Source organism: Somniosus microcephalus, chromosome 16 (assembly GCF_052327205.1).
Source record: "Somniosus microcephalus isolate GS21.2 chromosome 16, FLI_Smic_1.0, whole genome shotgun sequence".
Taxonomy (NCBI): domain Eukaryota; kingdom Metazoa; phylum Chordata; class Chondrichthyes; order Squaliformes; family Somniosidae; genus Somniosus; species Somniosus microcephalus.
In genome coordinates, this window is record NC_141002.1 from 56,335,402 (window position 1) to 56,349,197 (window position 13,796).

General features: G+C 40.8%; 1 protein-coding gene and 1 pseudogene across 1 annotated transcript in view; both read right to left on the reverse strand.

Moving 5' to 3' along the window:
* LOC147106200 (potassium voltage-gated channel subfamily KQT member 1-like) overlaps window positions 1-13,796 on the reverse strand; it is a 793,335-nt gene that overhangs the window by 205,961 nt on the left and 573,578 nt on the right. The gene's annotated exons all lie outside the window — the stretch shown is intronic.
* LOC147106201 (uncharacterized) overlaps window positions 591-13,796 on the reverse strand; it is a 139,739-nt pseudogene continuing 126,533 nt past the window's right edge.

Sequence of the window (13,796 nt, forward strand, 5' to 3'; positions counted from 1 at the left end):
CCGAGCCACAATATTTAACTGAGCACATCAATGAGTAGGGCTACCGGTGAGCTATGAATGATACAGGCTGCGGCACACGCTATAATGCATAACTAAGCACTCCAACTGGCAAGGTTACCAAGGAGCAATGAATGATACAGGTTACACCCAAAGCCATAATTTAACTGAGTTATTGTACTACAAAAATTTGCACTTTGTAGTTGAAAGACCACAACAGCTATGGATGCCAGTAATTACAAAGAGGCGGAACGTCAAACCTGTTAGACAACATCTGATGTCATTGTGGTTTGCACAGAGATCTTGAGTTAGGTACACCATATAGTAAAGAAACTGATGGATTGGCGCAGCGGTGAATCTTATGACTTCTAGATCCTTATTTTCAAAATACTTTTTAAAATCTGTGCAACTGTTTAAAATTCAGTGGGTATTTATAGCATACAGAAGTTGTAAAATTACACTGTGAATGGAAAATGAGAAAACCTAACATTGCTTTCAGATGCTAGGAAAGCTCATATTGAAAAAAGGTTAACAAAACCATATCACCTTTACTAACAGGTGGAATAAAGTGACACAATATTTGTGGTAAGGCATTATGCAATACCTAAAGGTTCCAATGAAGTGACACATGCTGACCTCTCAGAGTCCTTTGCAAGACAAAGGAAAAAAAACAAACAAAAAAATTAAGATGACTGTTGAAACTATGATAGGTGCACATTTAACAATGAAAAGTTAAATTGTTGGCCGTATATAGTTGTTTAACTTGAAAAACTAACATCCGTGCTTGGCCCTTGCTGGTTCTCTGGTGAATTTTCAATCTGAACTGTGCAAACAGTGCTCTGTTAATATTCCCAATGGGAGCTGTACACTAGGAAATACATGTTTAGATTGAAAATAAAACACACAAGCTGTGCTCCCTAATAGTTTATACTGGAATTCGTCCTTATATGAATTCTATTTTTAGCAAGCTGTTGCTTATCAAGGTTGGAGATGGCAGTGCTGGGAAATGGAACATTTAAAACATTTTTGGCACCCAATGCCAATACTCCCAGGTTACATGTAATATTGGCTGGATACACAGTAAAGCTCTCTTTACTCAGCCCTGACAATGTACCTTAACCCCAACCTCAAAAGAGCACTACCTACTCCATCAGTGCTAATCTTTCCACTTCCCACACCAGGCATCATTATTGCTTCTCTGAGAGATATCTACGGGATAAATTTCAGTTGGGAGAGAGGAAGGAAATGTTGGGTGGGGCAGTGGGCTAGTACATTGCCTCTTCCTTTCTAGGGTACAGGGTTGAATCCAGTCCAGATTGAAAGGAGGAAGGTTAGTTTGGGCAGCCTCAACCCCATTCCCAGTGGGTGAGGGTGCACATGGCATGGCTGTCCAAATTATCAGATGGGAGGCAGTGAGAGACCCAAGGCCTTTCCTGCATTCTCCTTCATGTCCAGTTACAAACTGTCATTGGCAAAGGCCTGACAGCAGGTTATGTGGCCACCTTGTTCTCCAGGAATGCACAACATAAACTGAAGTGAAAGGAGAATAAATTCAAAATGGGTATAAAATGAATGTATAAACAATAAGAAGTATTAAATACCTGACCTAATGAAAATTGTAATTTGATAGTTGATTACAAATACATCAATGTTAGGGCAAGGAATAGTGGGAAGAGCAAAGATTGGGATGATTATAAAAAGCAACAAAAAGACCAAAAAATTAGTAAGGAAAACAATAATTGAGTATGAAGAAACATGCAGTTCGTTGCAAGGGTAATAGTAAAGATTTTTTGAAGTACATCAAGAAAAAGAATGGTAAAGGAGGAGGTGGGCGCATTAAAAACAGATTTAGCTATGATAATAGTAAAGATAAGGATGTGGCAAAAGTTCAAAATGAATAGTTTGCTACAGTCTTCACAGTGGAGAAGGATGGTGCAATATCAGGAAAGACTAAAGATTAGGCAAGGGGAGGAGTTTAGAGACTAATTGAAACAGAGAAGTTGTAACACCATGAAATAGTGGGATTGAAACTAAACAACTCTCCAGGTCAATATGGTATCCACTTGAAGAATTAATATAGGTGAGGAAATAGGTGTGTATTCATTATAATTTTCCAAAGGTCACTGGATTAAGAGATAGTACGAGCAGAATAAAAAGTAGGAAATGTCACACTTTTATTTAAAAGAAGACGGGATAAACCAAGTTAGTACAAGCCAGTGAATTTAATGTCAATAAAGGGAAAATTCCTCGAATCCATCACCAGGGACAGATTACTCAATCACTTGTAAAAGTATATGCTGATTAGGGAGAATCAGCATGGCTTTGTGAAATTAGGGAAGAGTTTTTGCTTTAGTTGTAATGCCATCAATGTGGGGAGGGATGATTACTGCCTGTGTATCTGACCCACCATTGATCCCAGCAAATTTCCTAGGGTCAACCTGATGTAAAATATTTTGCTAAGGTTCTGCAAAAAAGATTGCTTGTTGAAACTGAGGTCCAGTTAATTGAAGATAGTTCTTTGGTATGGATAGGAAACTATTTGGGAGGCAGAGAGCTGGGATACTAGGGACTTTCTCAGATCAAGAAACAAGGCAGGATTGCTGGCCACAAATTAATTGAGATTTCCCGTCCATATTGGGAATTTCGATGCAGAGGCCAGTAGGCAGTGCAGGATTTTCTCTGTATCAAAATTAATTCTTGAAATTACCCCCATAATTTCTAGTTATGTTTGGGTGTGAATACAATTTAAAGGCAATGCAACTGTTGCAAGCCATTATCGCCTGTCAACCAAGGTTTTGCTTGCTGGCCTGCTTCAAAAGAAATATCACAGCATACATATCCCTGTTCTTGCTACAACTATTTAATGTTACTCAAGACACAGTGAGAGCAATTTTTGTCTCGTTACTGCCAAGTTTGTGCTCAAAAGCAGAAACAAAATCGAGCGGTGGATAGTCACGCTGACTTACTACTGCATTGCTGTCTATTCCAATTTTCAGGCAGAACTTCATCCTAGTGGCCTGAATTCTGCCTGAAACAGGCTGGAGCCTCATGCAGAAATGCAAATAAGGGTCAAATGATGCCATTTAGACTTCAACACCAGTTTTCTGTCCGCCCAGCTGGCTACTGCCAGGTTCTGCTCCCGCCCACCAACCTTAGACAATACAATTCGGAAGGTAACCATTTGGAGCAAAAGTTAAAGGGAATCGCAGCTGCTGTTAGACAAAGCTGAATGGAGCTTTTGGCAGTTGCTTGTGGGTTTTCCACCTTAATGGATCTGAAATCCTATGTAGTTGCAGCTGTAGCTTCTGCAGTCATGATGCTTGCTGCTCCACAATGTTGCTTCCTTCTGTTCCTGATTTCTCTAGTTGCTGTAGGTCCTTAACAAGTAGCCTGACTTTCTGCCTACAAATTGGTGAGCTGCCTCTGGGCAGTATGTTTTGCGCTTGCAGCTCGACAACCTCATTATAATGAGAGCCAACCATTAAAATCAATTGGGTCCCATGCTGACTCCTCCTGGTGACTGTTACACATGCCCCGTCCACCACACGCACATGTGGTGCACATATTTTACTTTTAGCATAACTAATTCAAATATAGCAGCCACAATTATGAAGATTTCAGTACGTTAAAAACAATAGTAGTCCCAACACAAAGCCCTGCGGCACTACACTCAGTACTTCCCACAACATAACTCCATTTATAGTCAGTAGGTGGAAAATCTAAGCCTACATTAGAAACCTCTAAAGTGTAGCCAATGAAAAAATTAATTAATTCACACTAGTGCGATAGGGGGAGCTCTTCTAAGACAGTTGTTAAGGCATCTTTCTGGGGCAGAGACCTGAACCTGGAGTTTCCACTCAGTTGCACTGGGTTTTTGGGGAAATTCGCCCGAAATCAAGAGATCGCGGAATTTTAAGCGCAAATTACGTTCAGTGCAACTCAAGTTTCTGCGATCTTTTGTGCTAGTTTAAAGAACGTTGCGCTACAAGCAGGCCCTGCCCACAAAACTGGCAACGCTCCTAGGATGAATTAATCACCATTGGGAGTTTTCCCAAATTGTGCTCATTTGCAGGCCTTTGAGGAGGCTTTAAAAATTAAACTGGTTCTTTTGGGCGCAATGACACTAATAGGAACGTTTTACAAGCTTTTGAATATATATATTTTTTAATTTACTAAGAAACTGACTACTGTACCCCAATATAAGTAAGAAATGGTTCTGCATATTTTTTTAATTCATTTAAAATCCGGTTACTCACAGGTGGTGGATTAACACTGTGATTAAAAATGCAAACTTAAAAAAAAAATTCTTTTAAAAATGCTGCCCGATTGCACTGGTTCATGGCAGATTTTGAGTTTGGCGATTATGCAAATGCATTTGAGCGGAAAATTGAGAAAAAACCCAATTTGTGTGCCCGTTTCGCTGTGCCCACAGTGGGTTTCCGGCAGGAAGCAGCACTCACATGTTACATTCCCGCTCACCAGCCGTAGAATAAGACATGGCTTATTTTAACAGCCAGGCCTCATTAAATCCAGCCGGTTGACCTCACAACCATGCCTGGCAGGAAGTCGATGGGAAATGATGGATAATCATGCAGCCCAGAGGCTGTCTGCCAACAACAGGTAAGTGGATGGATAGGCAGCTGGGTCATCCCACGATCGGGTGGGGGAGGGAATTTTGCAGCATGGAGGCCTAAGCTTTCCATGCGAGACCTGAAGGAGTAGTCCTGCTTCTCCTGGCCCCACAAAGAAAGTTAAAAAAAAAGTTCAAACTTTCCTTTTGGGCCTCTTCACCGTTGGGTTGGCCTGGCAGGAAACTCACTGTCGCTTCTAGATCAGGCCACCTAGTAAAGATTGTAGTTGGATCCCAATGACGTCATAGGAACCTGAAATGCATATGCTAAAAAGGACCTTGCTGTCTTTGGTCAGGCATCTTTGCTGTCTGCTCAGTAGAGCAGGTGAACGTTGGAACCTGCCAGCTCCCAGTGTCTTCAGGGTGGGTTAGTAACAGGTGATTCTAACTGCCTTTCCACCCAGTTTCCACCAGGTGGCAAGGGTTAAAATCTTCCCCAGTGTTTCAAGAGCAGTACTCTGCATGCAGCACCTGTGTACCTGCGCTTGGAGCATTTGATTCTGACACTGGGTGAAAAAAATAATCTGACCTCTGTTGCATAAATAAGCACAAAAAGTTACCCCAGAACAAAATTTATTCAATGTATCTTTCATTCACTCTTTATTTAGATCAAATATACAGGAATTTCTAGTTGAGGTGCTTGATTATAACTGAACTTGAACTGGCTGCTTCCTCCATTTCATCAAACTAACTGAAAAATGCTCCTAATTTAGTGAAGGTATGTTGTCTCAGACCAGTTTTCACAGTAAAAGGGTTCTGTTGTATGTAAGATAATGGCTATTTAGAGACGGAATTAGAGATTAGGCACTATTTCGAAGAACAGCATGGGGGTTATCCCCAGTGTCCTAGCCAATATTTATCAACATTACTAAAACATAAGAAATAGGAGCAGGAGTAGTCCATTCGGCCCCTCGAGCCTGCTCCACCATTCAATAAGATCATGGCTGATCTGATCTTGGCCTTAACTCCACTTTTCTGCCTGCTCCCCATAACCCTTGACTCCCCTGTAGTTCGAAAATCTGTCTATCTCCACCTTGAATATATTTAATGACCCAGCCTCCACAGCTCTCTGGGGTAGAGAATTCCACAGATTCACGACCCTCTGAGAGAAGAAATTCCTCCTCATCTCCGTCTTAAATGGGCGACCCCTAATTCTGAAACTATGCCCCCTAGTTCTAGATTTCCCCACGAGGGGAAGCATCCTCTCAGCATCTACCCTGTCAAGCCCCCTCAGAATCTTATATGTTTCAATAAGATCACCTCTCATTCTTCCAAACTCCAAAGAATATCGGCCCAAACTGCTAAACCTTTCCTCATAAGACAACCCCTTCATCCCAGGAATCAACCTAGTGAACTTTCTCTGAACTGGCTCCAATGCAAGTATATCCCTCTTTAAATAAGGAGACCAAAACTGTACGCAGTACTCTAGGTGTGGCCTTACCAATACCCTGTACAGTTGTAGCAAGACTTCCCTGCTTTTATAATCCATCCCCCTTGCAATAAAGGCCAACATTCCATTTGCCTTCCTAATTACTTGCTGTACCTGCATGCTAACCTTTTGTGTTTCATGTACGAGGACACCCAGATCCCTCTGTACCACAGCATTCTGTAGTCTCTCTCCATTTAAATAATTTTTTTTTCTATTCTTCCTACCAAAGTGGATAACCTCACATCTTCCCACATTATACTCCATCTGCCAAATTTTTGCCCACTCACTTAACCTATCTATACCCCTTTGGAGGCTCTTTGGCTGCGATTTTGCCGGCGCTCAGAGTGCGGGTTCGGAGGTGGGTCCGCTGTCAAAATCAAAATCATTGACAGCGGGTTGGGAACCTGCAATTTCAGAACAGACCCGACACCAAGCGGCGGAGGAGGCATTTAAAATATTTAAATGCTTGTTAAACGCTTGTTAACTACTATTTTTCCAACCTATTTCTATTTTCCCACTTTTTTAATGGGGTTCACATTGTTCGGAGATCACGTCAGGTAAGTAGGTTGGGTTCTCTATGTCTCCCCATTTCTGTGACTAGGTGACAGCTGCAAAAGTGGCATGAAAGCTACCATTTCTCAACTGTTCACTTTCCAATGTCAGAAGCTTGAGCCTTCAGGACTTGGAAGACACTTTTGAGCTTTATGCAGTTTGGGAGTGTTTGGAGTAAACTCTCAATCCACTGTCATCTCCTTGGAGCAAGCTCTCTCACCATTGACAGATCGCTTCTGTCATCTCAACTTCAGCTGCCATCTATTCCAGCTACATCAGTGCCCTTGAAAAAACCTCACCTTGATCCTCTGAATCCCTCCACGATCAGCCCCAACACCAACATCACCAGGTACACCAACAACAATACCAACCTTCTCCACAATCACCTGATGCTACACAGGCCATCAGCACCCGACAACATTGCTGCCCGGGAGGTCAGCGATGGCATCACCATGGCCAGATTTACTTCACTTGACGCTGTACACCCTGGCTGCCACATGATGCGCCAGGTTGACACCACCGCACACCAGCACCATAAAGCATCCCTGCAATGTCCAAGCCACTCCTTTCACACTTATCACAATTGGGGGGGCGGTGGAAGTTACATCTCAACAGTCACTGGACCTCACTAAGACACTTCCAAAGGTGAGCACAGACCTGTCCAATAAGGTAAAGTGTTGAAAATATAGATTTCAATGTTCACATGAACACTGGCTATGTCGATCCTGTCCTCCAACAAGATATTCCTATTTTGAAAGATGTCCTTTTTCTGGGAAGATTATATGTATGGAAACAATTGATCCCAAGACATTTTTAAAGTGGCCTATTGGTCTACTGGAAGTGGTTCAGTAAATGTGCAGGTTCCTATCGGTATTGAATCAACCATTTGTATTGTGAGTGGATTCAACAACAAATGGAAACTACACAGATGCGAGGTCCCCACACGCCACCAACGTCGCCCGTCCCGGACCCGCCGAGGTTGGAAAAACCCAACCCTTTATGTCCTCCTCACAACCTGCTTTCCCACCTATCTTTGTATTGTCAGCAAATTTGGCTACAGTACACTCAGTCCCTTCATCCAACTCATTAATATAGATTGTAAATAGTTGAGGCTCCAGCACTGATCCCTGTGGCACCCCACTAGTTGCAGTTTGCCAACCTGAAAATGACCCATTTATCCCGACTCTCTGTTTTCTGTTAGATAGCCAATCCTCTATCCATGCTAATATATTACCCCCAACCCCGTGAGCTCTTATCTTGTGCAGTAACCTTTAATGTGGCACCTTATCAAATGAACTTTGGAAATCCAAATACACTATCTCTGCTGGTTCCCCTTTATCCACCCTAGTCATTACATCCTCAAAGAACTCTAATAAATTTGTCAAACACGATTTCCCTTTCATAAAACCATGTTGACTCTGCTTGATTGTATCATGATTTTCTAAATGTCCTGCTATTACTTCCTTAATAATGGATTCCAGCATTTTCCCAATGACAGATGGTCTATAGTTTCCTGTTTTCTGTCCCCCTCCTTTCTTGAATAGGGGCGTTACATTTGTGGTTTTCCAATCTGCTGGGACCTTGCCATTATCTATGGAATTTTGGAAGATTACAACCAATGCATCCACTATCTCTGCAGTCACTTCTTTTAAGCCCCTAGGATGCAGGCCATCAGGTTCAGGGGACTTGTCAGCCTTTAGTTCCATTAGTTTGCCTAGTACTTTTTCTCTAGTGATAGTGATTGTTTTACGTTCCTCCCTCCCTTTTGCTCCTTGATTTTCCACTATTATTGGGCTGCTTTTAGTGTCTTCTACCGTGAAGACAGATACAAAATATTTGTTCAAAGTCTCTGCCATTTCCCTGTTTTCCATTATTAATTTCCCAGTCTCATCCTCTAAGGGACCAACATTTACTTTGGCTGCTCGCCTCCTTTTTATATACTTGTAGAAGCTCTTACTGTCAGTTTTTATATTTCTTGCTAGTTTACTCTCATAATCTATTTTCTCCCTTTTATTTTTTTCTAGTCATCCTTTGCAAGTTTCTAAAAATTTCCCAATCTTCTGGCCTACCACTAATCTTTGCAACATTGTATGCCTTATCTTTCAATTTGATACCCTCCTTAATTTCTTAGTTAGCCACGGATGGTTCATCCTTCTCATAGAGTCTTTCTTTCTCACTGGAATATATCTTTGTTGAGAGTTATGAAATATCTTCTGAAAAGTCTGCCACTGCTTATCTACCGTCTTACCTTTTAATCTATTTTTCCAGTCCACTTTAGCCAACTCTGTCTTCGTACCTTTGTAATTGACTTTATTTAAATTTAAACAGATTATCTGGTCATTATCACATTGCTGTTTGTGGGAGCAAATTGGCAGCTGTGTTTCCTACATTACAACAGTGACTACACTTCAAAAAGTACTTCATTGGTTGTAAAACACTTTGGGACGTCCAGTGGTCGCAAAAGGTGCTATATAAATGCAAGTCCTTCTTTTCCTTCTTTCTATATGAATACGATAGGTATATGATCCAGAGTTCAGGCTACTCCTCTACAAACAGCTCCAAACCCATTGGGAGATCCCTAACATGTCTGTAAACCATCCTATCCCCATCTCTTACTTTATTTACTATACGCAAGGTGTTTTCCCTCATCGTTTCAATTCCTGGGAAATAGTTGAGGTCACATAAGAGTTAGTTGAAGACCTGGGTGAGGAAACTATTGGAATGCATGATGCTAGAGGAGCATTGTTACAGTTAAGTAACATAGAAGGAAGTGCAATTTACACGAATTTTCAGATGGTGCAGGGGGATCTAGGTGCATTACATGTAAGAAATTGAACAAGTTATGAATAGAGAAAGAAAACTTAAATTGAGTCTACAGAAGAGAAACAGGCTATTTGGCCCAACTCGTCTATGCCGGTGTTTATGCTCCACACGAGCCTCCCCCCACCCCTCTTCATTTAATCCTATCAGCATATCCTTCTAAGGAAGATAAACCTTGCATGTGAATGAATCCACATTAGCATAGTAAAAATTAAACTGCAATTCCAAAGCAAATGAGATGCACAGGTTACTAAAGAGATGAAGAGGACTACCTGAAACTTTAAACAAGACGTGAAAATATTGAGGCTGCTTGTTAATGAGGTTTGATGTATTAATCAAAGAACGTGAATCTTGAAATAATTCTTATAATAATTAGACTAGATTATGATTTTCAGAAATGGGTGGAATGATATAGAAACGAATGTTTCTATTATAAATTCAATGGTATTAAGTGTATTGTATTATAAAATGGTGTGGTAATAATAGACTGTCGATGCTGCTGTATCTTCACCTTTAGTTTCTTCATAAACAGTCAATTGACTTTTATGCAAGGGAGAAAAATCTTGTAAACATTCCACAAAGAGGCGGCATGCAGAGAAACAGCTGGTACAAACCATATGTTTCAATTTCACGGTACATTGGATTAGACATGTATGGTTGTGTCTTGCATAGGAACACCTTTAATGAAGGGAAACCATTTGTTAAATGATTTCTACATAGATGTCATCTCCCAATAAAAGGATATATTTATTTCTGGCATTTAAAAACATCTTGCCTTTGCTTCTTTTGGTTTAATGATTCTGTTTTCAAATCCTCACAGTGCTTCTGAAAACATTTATTTTGACAAGTATATGGTAGAAACTTTGTCAGTACTTTCCTTTGTGCCAAAAAGGAAGTTTGGTACCATGAATTATTTATATAAGAGCAGTTTTCCTTCACTTCATTTCACCATCAGATTTTATGTGTAAGTATGCTAAGACTTAACAAATATTGGAAGATCATCTGTATGCCACAGGCCTGTGAGAAGCATTTTAAAAGTGGTAGGGCCATGACACAGAGCTTTTCACTGGAAATTTGGCTGTTCCTCTTTCTCAAATTTCCAGTAGCTCTTTTTCTCTCACTTTACTTTTTGCCTTTTTTAAAATTCGTTTATGGGATGTGGTCTATCATGTTTTCCCTATTCTCTTTATGTAATATTCCACTGTTCTGGGATCATTTTTCAGTTTTATTGCATTATAATTCTTTCCAGAATTTAATTTGTTTTAGTTATGTTTTTCCTATTTTCTGTGCTTTTCAATTTTTATCTGAATCTGTTTTTTAATTTGAAACTTTGTCTTAATGTGGCTTCTATTTTGTTAGTCTGGCAGGACATGCCAGCACATGTGGGGAGCATACTCTGTAGTACAGAGCATCACATTCAGGAGATAGGGCTGATTAGTTTCCAGCAAACAAGAGGCAAGACCGTAACTATATCTGCTTTAGTGGTTCCTAAAGGTCTGGCTCACTGGCTGCACCCTGTTATGTTTGTTACCTCAAATCTTAAAGATCTATCAACTGACAAACCTTCATCAAACTGTGGTTTGTTGAAAAGATTTTTGAATAGATACTGAGCATGTTTTTACTTGCACTGTTTGTGTTTGCGCTAATGTTGATGCGAAGCACAATCGCAAGTGCCGTGAGACTGACTTTGCATCATGAATTGCAGACTAACATTATCAAATCAATATTTAAAATGTCATCTGAATCTATTACCACCAGATGTTTGAGCTGCTGCCAATGACTTTTAAAGTTACAAAATTACAGCTTGTACAGCTTTTTGAACTGAAATTTGGTTGTAGTGTTAGGGGTGAATGAGTTAAAATGACACCCATTACAACCCCCAACATAGATATCGCCACATAACAAAAAAGAAAAATTGCAGGCAAATAGGCCAATGATAATTTAGTTCCCATATTGTATCAAGTGGGCCGTAAATTGGCAAGTGCATATTTATGAGGTGCATTGGTGCCTCAGACAATTAGATGTGTTTCACTAGATGGTGAATTCCTGACCTTAATTGTGCCATTCAGAGAGGTGCAGAATAAGAGCTTCCGCTCAACAACAACTTGCTCTCAGAGACCAATGGAAACCACCAGGTGACTCACCGCTTTCACACACCTCTGGGGGGTCTGCAAATAACAGGAAATAGCAGACCAAATACAGAAAGAAAGATTTAGATCAAGTGGGACATTAAGCTGACAAATGCAGATGTCATTCAATGTGGAAATCTGCAAGGCGATGAGAATGAAAAAAATAAATAATGAGCATGTAAGATGAATGGCAATTTGAAGAGCCTTCCCAAACCAGCGCAATCTCGCAATTTCGACCTAGGGGTGTGGCCAATTCTGTGGGTGGGACCTAATCCAGGCGAATTGAATCTTGACCAGCATAAAAGATCGCATAAGTGGTTTTGGGTGCAACTCACGTACATTTAAAATTCCCCAATCTTTTGCGCTGGTTTGGTTGCTTCAGCCCAGATTGCGCTGGTATTACTAATGTAATCAAGTAGAAATGTTACCCCGTGTGTTTTCCTGCAGTTTCTTTGTTACTCCATGCATTTATCTCAGCTAACCCACTGCCCCACGTGCCGAGTATGTCTGTTTCAGATCCCCTTTCTGTTCCTTCCAATATATAGACAGGAGCTCTAAAGGGCTAGAAATTCGTTATAGCCAAAGAATGGGCGGTGTCAGTAAAAAAGTTGGAGAATTAGCGCCAGGCACAAATGCTTTGGACTGCATGCAAAATTCATGCTCACTGCTCAATAAAATGATTGGAGTCCTAAATCAAGTATTAAAACCCAAGCTGACCCAAGGTCCTTTACAGTCAGAGATGGGAGAATTTATAATGGGGAATGAGGAAATGGCAGAGAAATTAAATAAATACTTTGTTTCTGTCTTCATGGAGGAAGACACAAAAAACCTCCCAGAAATATGAGAAAACCAAGGGTGTGGCGAGAATGAGGAACTTAAAGAAATTATTATTAGTAAAAAAAAATACTAGCAAAATTAATGGGATTAAAAGTCGCTAAATCCCAAGGACCGGATTACCTACATCCTAGGGTTTTGAAAGAGGTGGCCATTGGGATAGTGGTCGCATTGGTTGTCATCTTCCAAAATTCTATAGATTCTGGAAAGGTTCCTGCAGATTGGAGGATAGCAAATGTAACACCGCTATTTAAGAAAGGAGGGAGAGAGAAAACGGGGAACTACAGACCTGTTAGCCTCACATCAGTAGTTGGGAAAATGCTGGAATCTATTATAAAGGATGCAATAACTGGGCACTTAGAAACGAATATTAAGATTGGGCAGAGTCAACATGGATTTATGAAAGGGAAATCCTGTTTAACAAACCTATTGGAGTTCTTTGAGGATGTAACTAGTGGAGTAGACAGAGGGGAACCAGTAGATGTGGTGTATTTGGATTTTCAGAAGGCCTTCAATAAGGTCCCACACAAGCGGTTGGTGAATAAAATTAGGGCACAAAGAATTGGGGGTAATATACTAGCATGGATTGAGAATTGGTTAACAGACAGAAAACAAAGAATAGGGATAAACAAGTCTTTTTCAGGATGGCAGACTGTGACTAGTGGCGTACCGCAAGGATTGGTGCTTCGGCCCCAGCTATTCACAATCTATATCAATGATTTGGATGAGGGGACTAAATGTAACATTTCCAAATTTGCTGATGATACAAAGCTAGGTGTCAGTGTCGGTTGTGAAGAGAATGTGAAGAGGCTTCAAGGGGATCTTGACAAGCTCAGTGAGTGGGCTAGAACATGGCAGATGGAATATAATGTGGATAAATGTGAAGTTATCCACTTTGGTAGAAAAAACAGAAAAGCAGAGTATTTCCTAAATGGTGAAAGATTGGGGAATGCAGATGCTCAAAGGGACCTGGGTGTCCTTGTACATGAGTCACTGAAAGTGAATGTGCATGTGCAGCAAGCCATTAGGAAGGCAAATGGTATGCTGGCCTTCATTACAAGAGGATTTGAGTACAGGAGTAAAGAAGTCTTACTCCAATTATATAGGGCCTTGGTGAGACCACACCTGGAGAACTGTGTACAATTTTGGTCTCTTTACCTAAGGAAGGATATACTTGCCATAAAGGTTCACAAGATTGATTCCTGGAGTGGCGGGACTGTCGTACGAGAAGAGATTGAGTAAACTAGGCCTGTATTCTCTTGAATTCAGAAGAATGAGAGGGGATCTCATTGAAGCATACAAAATTATTACAGGGCTTGATAGGGTGGATGCTAGGGGAATGTTTCCCTTGGCTGGGGAGTCTAGAGCCAGGGGCCACAGCCTCAGGATAAAGGGTAGGCCATTC